This window comes from Dermacentor andersoni, chromosome 1, assembly GCF_023375885.2.
Source record: "Dermacentor andersoni chromosome 1, qqDerAnde1_hic_scaffold, whole genome shotgun sequence".
NCBI classification, from domain to species: domain Eukaryota; kingdom Metazoa; phylum Arthropoda; class Arachnida; order Ixodida; family Ixodidae; genus Dermacentor; species Dermacentor andersoni.
The window spans coordinates 5,533,190-5,541,724 of record NC_092814.1 but is presented as its reverse complement, the minus strand read 5'-3'; the positions used below and the strand labels follow the sequence as shown (position 1 = coordinate 5,541,724).

The window sequence follows — 8,535 nt, the reverse complement described above, 5'->3', positions numbered from 1 at the left end:
ACTAACTTGGAAAGATGAAGTTCTGTGCAAAGGGCTACAGCTTGTTTCTTGACTGTTGTTGCCTTTTCTTTGGCTAGGACAAAGTTCTTTTCTACAGCTTGTTGTGCCTTGTCGCTAAACACACCTCCCGAGAAGACCGCGAAACGTCCTTCCTTATCAGACTGAAGAAGCTGGAGGTTATTGTCTTTGAAAAAAGCTAGGATGGTCCTTGTAGGGTCTCTTTTGTAGTCTTGTAGGCTTTCTTGTAGTCTTGTCTCTTGTAGGGTCTCTTGTAGTCATTTTTTCCCTTTTTTTGGCGCAACAATGTATTCTTCATTAGATCCCAACCAACTCGCCCAGCAACAAGTTCTACTCAACTACATATTAGATGTTGCAGATACATCCATATGTAGTGCAGTAGATGTTCTGTGGATGTTGTGCATATCTATTGCATGTAGTAAATATATCAACAGGATGTTGTGGACGTCTATTAGATGTTCTATATATCCGGCCCTGACATCCCCACAACGTACCGCTTACGTGGTCTGGGTGTATTTGCGATGATCCATAGTACATCCATACAATGTTTTCTGCATAAATCTGGATATCTAATGGATGTACTGAATGTCCAAGGTGCACCATATTATTCACATCTAATGGATGTATCTGGCTATCTGAGTAGGCACTACGGAGGAGGTTTCTTAGCGCGTGTTGTAGGCATTTGTCCCTTGGCGTGCCGGCATAGCGGAGTGGGGATCGAGTTTGTTTACGCTCGGACGCCGCTGAAAGGCCGCCGGGGACGATGGCTGACTCTGCGCCAGCGCCGCAAACGCCAAAAAGACTGTCCAACGTACCTTGACAGGTAAAGTTCTGAGTGGTGTTGCAGAAGTCGCGGGCGTGGTAGCGCTGAACTTAGCGTCACAAGTTGGCCGCTGGACGTAATTATATTGTTACGGAAGGGTGAAAGAAGAGAGAGGAAGAAGAAGATCGCGAGACACTGGCTGCTGCGTGTTGTTGGTGGTCCGCTATCGTTACTATTCTGACTCCTCTTGTATACATATTGTTGCAGGAAGAAAGCAGGCCCACGAGTGTAAAATAATGTATATCTACAACTGAGGTATATGGCGGTCCGGCAACTGCCAGACTTCGTGTACCTCTAGTCTAATTCAACTTCTTCCTTCTCTTCACCGTAACATCACCCTCCCGGCGGAGTAGCACCGCCCCGGTGCAAGTTATAGAGGCTCACTTAATGGGGGGACATAGGGCTTGAGCCTGACGACGTGAACAACATCGCTGGTGACGTTGGGAGGCACAGAAGGCAGACCGACTGGGCCGATCTCTTATGGCACGTCGGACAGTTGGCGTAAGATCTGGTACGAACCAGAATAACGGGAAACTAGTTTTTCCGACAAGCCGACGCGACGTGAAGGCGTCCAGAGAAGGACAAGGGAACCAGTTGAAACATGGGAGTCTCGGTGCCGAAGGTCATAGCGTCGCTTTTGAGAAGCTTGCGAGACTGTGAGGCGATGACGGGTGACTTCTCGGGCCTGGGCGGTTAAGTCAATAGCATCGCGAGCGTAACCAGTGCTGGGTGATTGCAATGCGGAAGGTAGCAAAGTGTCAAAGGGCAAGGTGGGGTCGCGGCCATACAACAGGTAAAATGGTGAAAATCCGGCAGTGTCGTGACGGGACGAGTTGTATGCGAAAGTGATGTATGGTAAAACGACTTCCGAGTCGCGGTGATCGTCGGAAACGTACATGGCCAGCATTTGAGTTAGCCTGCGGTTGAGTCGCTCGGTGAGGCTGTTCGTTTCAGGATGGTACGCGGTAGCAAACTGGTGTTCTGTAAAACAGGAGCGGAGCAGATCATCGACGACCTTCGATAGAAAGTAGCGGCCGCGATCCGTCAGCAACTGGCGAGGGGCGCCGTGGTGCAGGATGACATCGTATAGTAAGAAGTCGGCGACATCTGTAGCGCAGCTGGTTGGTAGCGCTCGTGCGATGGCATATCTCGTGGCATAATCGGTTGCTACAGCAATCCATTTCTTTCCTTTGATGGAAATTGGAAACGGGCCAAGGAGGTCTAGGCCCACATAAAAGAAGGGCTCTGTAGAGGTATCAACTAGTTGCAGCAAACCAGCGGGAGGCATAGCAGGCGTCTTCTGGCGCTGACACAGGTCACAAGAAGCGACATAACGGCGCACCGAGCGATAAATGCCGGGCCAGAAGAAGCGGCGCCGCAGACGGTCGTACGTACGAGTGATGCCAAAATGTTAAGCAGTAGGAGCGTCGTGAAGGTGCTGGAGCACGCCGACTCGAAGGTGCTTGGGAACGACTAGGAGGAGCTCCGGGCCGTCAGGACGGACGCTACGGCGGTATAAAGTTCCATCGCGCAAGGTGAACTTACGGAGGGACGGGTCATTGGGCGAGGAGCTTAGGCGTTCCATAAGTGTTCGAAGAACAGGATCTTTGCACTACTCGTCGCCAATATGGAGGAAGCCGGAGAGGGATAGAACACTGATCTCCGAGTCTGCATTGGTATCGTTCGGTTGATCCACGGGATTGCGGGACAGGCAGTCAGCATCTTTATGCAGGCGCCCTGACTTATATATAATAGAAAAAGTATATTCTTGTCGACGCAACGCCCAACGTGCAAGTCGTCCAGTTGGGTCCTTCAAAGAGGAAAGCCAGCAGAGGGCGTGATGATCGGTTACGACGCAGAAGCTCCGACCGAAAAGGTTCGGCCGAAATTTCGCGACCACCCATACGAGCGCGAGACATTCTCTCTCACTAATGGAGTAATTTCGCTTGCACGTGGAAAGGTGGCTAGCGTAAGCAATGACACGGTCTTGGCCTTGTTGACGCTGAGCGAGGACAGCGCCGATGCCATGACCACTCGCGTCAGTTCGTACTTCAGTGGGCGCAGAAGGGTCAAAGTGTGACAGAATTGGGGAAGTTGTAGGCCGCTCATTCAGGGTAGAGAAGGCTTTCTTCTGCAGTGGTCCCCAAGAGAAAGAGACGTCTTTCTTAAGAAGGTCAGTGAGAGGGTGAGCGATGTCGGCAAAATTTTTCACAAATCGCCGGAAATAAGAGCGTAAGCCCAGAAAACTACGGACATAGTTTCTTGAACAAGGTACAGGAAAATTTCGCACGGCGTGAACTTTCTGTGGATCAGGTTGGATTCCGGCGGCGTTTACGAGATGGCCGAGCATGTTAATTTCACGGCGACCGAAATGGCACTTGGAGGAGTTTAGCTGAAGGCGAGCCCTGTGAAACACGGATAGTATGGTTGTGAGGCGCTGCAGGTGGCTCTCAAAGTTCGGCGAAAACGCAATCGCATCGTCGAGGTAACAGAGGCATGTAGACCACTTCAAGCCGCGCAAGAAAGAGTCGATCATGCGCTCGAATGTAGCTGGCGCATTGCATAATCCAAAGGGCATGACTTTAAATTGGTACAGACCGTCCGGCGTGACGAATGCTGTTTTCTCGCGGTCCATCTCATCGACGCTAATCTGCCAATAGCTGGAGCGGAGGTCAATTGATAAAAAGTATTGGGATCCGTGAAGGCAGTCAAGAGCGTCATCAATGCGAGGCAGGGGATAAACATCCTTCTTTGTTATCCTGTTGAGGTGACGGTAGTCAACGCAGAAGCACCACGAGTTGTCTTTTTTTCTTTACTAAGACAACCGGTGATGCTCACGGGCTACCGGAAGGTTTAATGATGTCCTTGTCCATCATCCTGTCTACCTCTTTCTGTATGATGACCCTTTCTGTTGCGGAGACACAATATGGCCGCCTATAAATGGGGCTGCCATCACCGGTGTTGATGCGATGCGTGACAACAGATGTTTGGCCAAGTGGACAGTCGTCCAAATCGAAGATGTCCCGATAAAATGACAGAAGGTGACGAAGAGCTGCTGTTTGCTCGGAGGGAAGGTCAGGGGCGATCATCTTAGAAACATCGTCCGCAGGCGTCGAGTACGGAGGAGTGGGCGACAAAGTGTATCGGGCGTAATGCACACGGTCGTGGCTACAAGAAGAATGCTTTATTGATAAGAAGGGACGTATTTATAGCTGCGCTGCTCTCTTCGTTTGCGCAGTGTTGCTATCTTGGTTGGCCGTTGCATCCTCCTTTCTTCGAAGAATGGAAACACTGAAAACACGGAAAGCACTCAACATCGAAGAGTAGCAGTCAACACTCCTAGGTTGTTTCAGTCTGCCGGATCCGTGCGTGTAGGCCAGGCGATCTGGTGGTCTTCGCGGTCTGGTAGACCGCCTTAGTGAATCTGGGATGTTAGGTGGGCCGGATGTGCCCGCTGGTGGTCGATCCGGTGCGGCCTGCGAAGGTTCAGGCGGCTGCAGCGAGGCTGCGCTCGAAGATGAATCGGGGGTGTCGTCGCAGTCGTCCGCCTCGTAATGGATGGCTCGATGGAACGCTTCTGATGTTTTGCGAAGGTGCTGTCTATTTCGACGGAAAACCCGGCCATCCTCTGTCAGAACGGTATACGACCTTGGGGCCACGAGATCTTGGACTTGCGCCTTGATTTCCCATCTACCATTTCCGAGGATGCGGACGACGTCTCCCTTCAGTAGTGGAGTTAGTGTTCTTCCTGTGGTCCTTGCTTGGACATGCTTTTGGACGGGACCTGATGATGACACTGAAAAATCTGGAAGTAGCGTTCTGAGACTTCGTCCCATTAGCAGTTCCGATGGTGATCGGCCATCCTCGAGAGGACACACCCTGTAATTGAGAAGGCCCAAATAGAAGTCCTCTTTCTTGCTCTCAGTCTTGCCAAGAAGCCGCTTGACCACTTGTACGCCCTTCTCGGCGAGTCCATTGGACCTGGGAAAACAGGGATTTGAAATCGTATGAACAAAGTCATAACGAGCCGCAAAATCTTCAAACTCTTTTGACGTGAACTGCGGGCCACCATCACTGCAAACTTCTAGTGGTAATCCATGCCTTGCAAAGATCTGACGTAGTTTATGGATGACAGTCGTTGCAGAGGTATCCTTGAGATGCTCGACTTCTAGAAACTTAGAGTAGGCGTCATAGACAACTAAATAATGCTTTCCGGCGTGTTGAAAAAGATCTGTACCAACCCTCACCCATGGCATGTCTGGAACGGTGCGTTGGCACAGGGGCTCGTCAGGCTGTCGATACGCAAACTTCTTGCAAACGTCACACCTGTCAATGAAGTGGGCAATATCTGTTGACATTCCTGGCCAATACATCAACTTGTGAGCCCTCGATTTGCATTTTCCTAAGCCGAGATGCCCTTGGTGCACTCGTCGCAGCATCTCTGTTCGCATGCTTGCAGGTACGAATACTTTAGTTCCCTTGAGGAGTACTCCGTTGACTACAGAAAGTTCTTGTGCGAAGGACTTGAGCTCACCTTCTACAGGTATTGACGACTGCAGGCTGGAAATGACGTCTTGCGTCGTTGCATCACTGGCCGTTGCTGCCTGCAGACGAGATAGGGTGGCTGGTCCAACAACGGCAGTCAGAACGCCCCGGCATGAACTTCAACGTTCGTTGAGCCTTTTTCTGGTTGTTTCTGCGATGGGATTCGTGACAGCGTGTCGGCAACAACCAATTTGCTGCCTGGAACATACTGCAACTCAAACTCGTACTTCAGCAGTCGAAGAAATAGTCGTTGCAGACGGGGTGGCATGTCGCCTATTTCTTTCTTTGAAATAGCCAATAATGGGTTGTGGTCGGTTTCGATAACGACATGTCTTCCAATAACATAATCATTAAACTTTTCACAGCCGAATGTTATGCCCAGGGCCTCTTTTTCTATTTGGGCGTACCTTCGCTCAGTTTCTGTGAGTGCTCGCGATGCGTAGCCTACCGGGCGCCAGTCTTTTCTATGTTGTTGGAAAAGCACTGCTCCGAGTGCAAATGCTGACGCATCCGTCGACAGTTTCGTGGAAAGCTCGGGATTAAAGATAGCCAGGACGGGTGCTTCCGTCAGCATCTTTTTGAGCAGCACCCACTCACGCTCGTGAACATGCGTCCACTCGAAAAGTGTGTCGTTTCTAATCAAACTGCGCAGGGCCTCAGTGTGGGCTGACAACAGTGGCAAGTATTTCCCGAAATAGTTCACGGTGCCAAGCAAGCGTTGAACGTCTTTCTTGGTCGTTGGCGGAGGGTGGTTTAAAAGGCACTTTATCAGGTCGGGATTTGGCTCAATACCTTTGGAACTAATCTTATCACCCAAGAAGCTGATTTCAGTACGTCCAAAAAGGCACTTTTCTGCATTCAAAGTTAGGCCCTCTGCCTGTGCCCTTTCCAGCGCTTTGTACAGGCGTTCATCGTGCTCCTTTCGCGTAGAACCCCACACTAGCACATCGTCAATGTACACCCGTGTTCCCGGGAGGTCGTCGAATATCTGGCTCATTGTGCGCTGGAAAACTTCGGGTGCAGATGTAATACCGAATGGCAGTCTGAGATACCGATACCGACCAAACGGTGAACTGAATGTGCAGATTTCTGATGTTTTTTTGTCGAGGGGAATTTGATGGAACCCACTGTTTGCATCGAGTCTGCTGAAATACTCTGCATGCGCTAGATCACCTTCGATTTCTTCCCGGCATGGCAACTGAAAGTGCTCTCTCTTCATCGCCCTATTAATTGCCCGCGGGTCCATGCATACTCTTAAGTCTCCATTTTTCTTCCTCACGATAACCAAGGGACTTACCCAGTCTGACGGTTCTTCTACCTTCTCGATGATGTTCGCAGCATTCATCCGGTCAAGTTCTTTCTTAAGCGGCTTCTTGAGGGCGTAAGGCACACGCCGGGTTGGCTGAACCACCGGGACAGCGTCCTTCCGGAGCACCATTTTGTACTCGCGCCGCGTCCTGCCTATGCCCGTGAATAGCCTTGGGAATGCCTGCTTTAGGCTTACGTATGTCTCGCTGCTGCCCACCGAGTTCACTCTGTTGACCAGACCAAGTTGGTCACTTGCCCCGAGGCCCAGAATAGCTTGCTTCTTCTTTACTATGAAGAACTCAAGCAGCACACGCCGCTTGCCTAACTGCACGGCGAGGCGAACTTTTCCACTGTGCGGTATTTCGCCGCCCCCGTAATGGCGCAGGATGCTCCTCGTGGGGTACGGCTCCTGTCTAGTTCCGAGCCTTTTGAACAGCGAACGCGGCAACAAGTTAGCCTGTGCTCCCGTGTCGGCCTTAAGCTGCACATCAGTTCCTTCAATGCTCGTTCTTACAATCCAGTCGCGACTTTCGGGACCACGCTTGCTTTCCGTCGTCCTGATCTCCAGAACGTCGAAGTCATTATCACTCTCCGCTCCTTCGACCACGTCATCAACGGCTGCTCGCTTGCCCGTACAGCAGGCGGCAAAGTGATTAGGCTTCGTGCACTTGTTGCATGTTTTGCCGTACGCCGGACACTTCCTTGGCGCATGCGAGAAGTTGCAATACCGGCATTTTTGGCGTCCGTGTTTAGCTTGCGTTCGTAATACAGGTTCAATCTTGTTTTCCTCCGTCCACGCCCTATTTTGCGATTCGGCAAGTTCCTCAGCTTTGCAGCATTCCACCGCTGTGGCTAGGGTCAGGTCTCTCTTTCGAAGAAGCTTTTCTCGCAGGGAAGAGCTGCAAATGCCATAGACAATTTGATCCCGCAGCATGGAATTTCGTAAATCTCCGAAGTTGCACGTTCTTGCTTTTAGTTGCAGATCCCGAAAGAACTGTTCGAATGGCTCTCCGTGTGCCTGACGACGCGAGCGAAACACATATCGCTCATAAGTTTCATTACACTTAGGCAAGCAGTAGTTTTCAAATGCTTTAACCAAAACGTCGTAGTCTTTAGCTTCCTCTGGTGATAGGTTCAGAGTATTAAACACGTCAATTGCTTCTTGACCCGCAACATGCAAAAAAATTGCAGCTTTCTGCTCCTTACTGCCTGGCTTCGTGGGCTCAGTTGCTATCAGGTACAGCTCGATGCGTTGCTTGAATGTCTGCCAGGACGCTGCAGCGTTGTCGCCCACTCGCAGTGGCTCAGGCGGGCGCAGGTCGGTCATGGTGCCGTGAGCGATCCCACTTCTGACACCATGTATCGGGCGTAATGCACACGGTCGTGGCTACAAGAAGAATGCTTTATTGATAAGAAGGGACGTATTTATAGCTGCGCTGCTCTCTTCGTTTGCACAATGTTGCTATCTTGGTTGGCCGTTGCAAAAGGTCCGCTGGTACTGAGGAAGGATTCAGAGGTCAAAAAAGAAATCTCAAATTTTTCCAAAGGAGTGATATGCTCTATGGCGATACCGCGTGGCAGCACATGCGATGAAAATACAAAATTGAGGATGGGCACGCGAGTGCAGTTTTCGCGGATCCGGATTAAGGTGCTTGGCAGGGCAATATTGCGCGACAAAACCACGTCAGTAAGCGGCGACACGACGTACTCGCCATCAGGTACGGGAGGACAGGGCGTCAGGAGGACATTTATAGCCGCTTGTGGAGACAGCCTTGCAAACTCAGCAGAACATAAGCGGTGTGAAGCACAAGTTGTTGCGTCGGCAGGAAGCGGCAGATCCA

At 50.9% G+C, this 8,535-nt stretch overlaps 1 pseudogene; it reads right to left on the bottom strand.

Moving 5' to 3' along the window:
• Positions 1-3,229: 3,229 nt before the first annotated feature.
• On the bottom strand, positions 3,230-7,873 carry LOC126545652 (uncharacterized; annotated as a pseudogene).
• Positions 7,874-8,535: the final 662 nt, after the last annotated feature.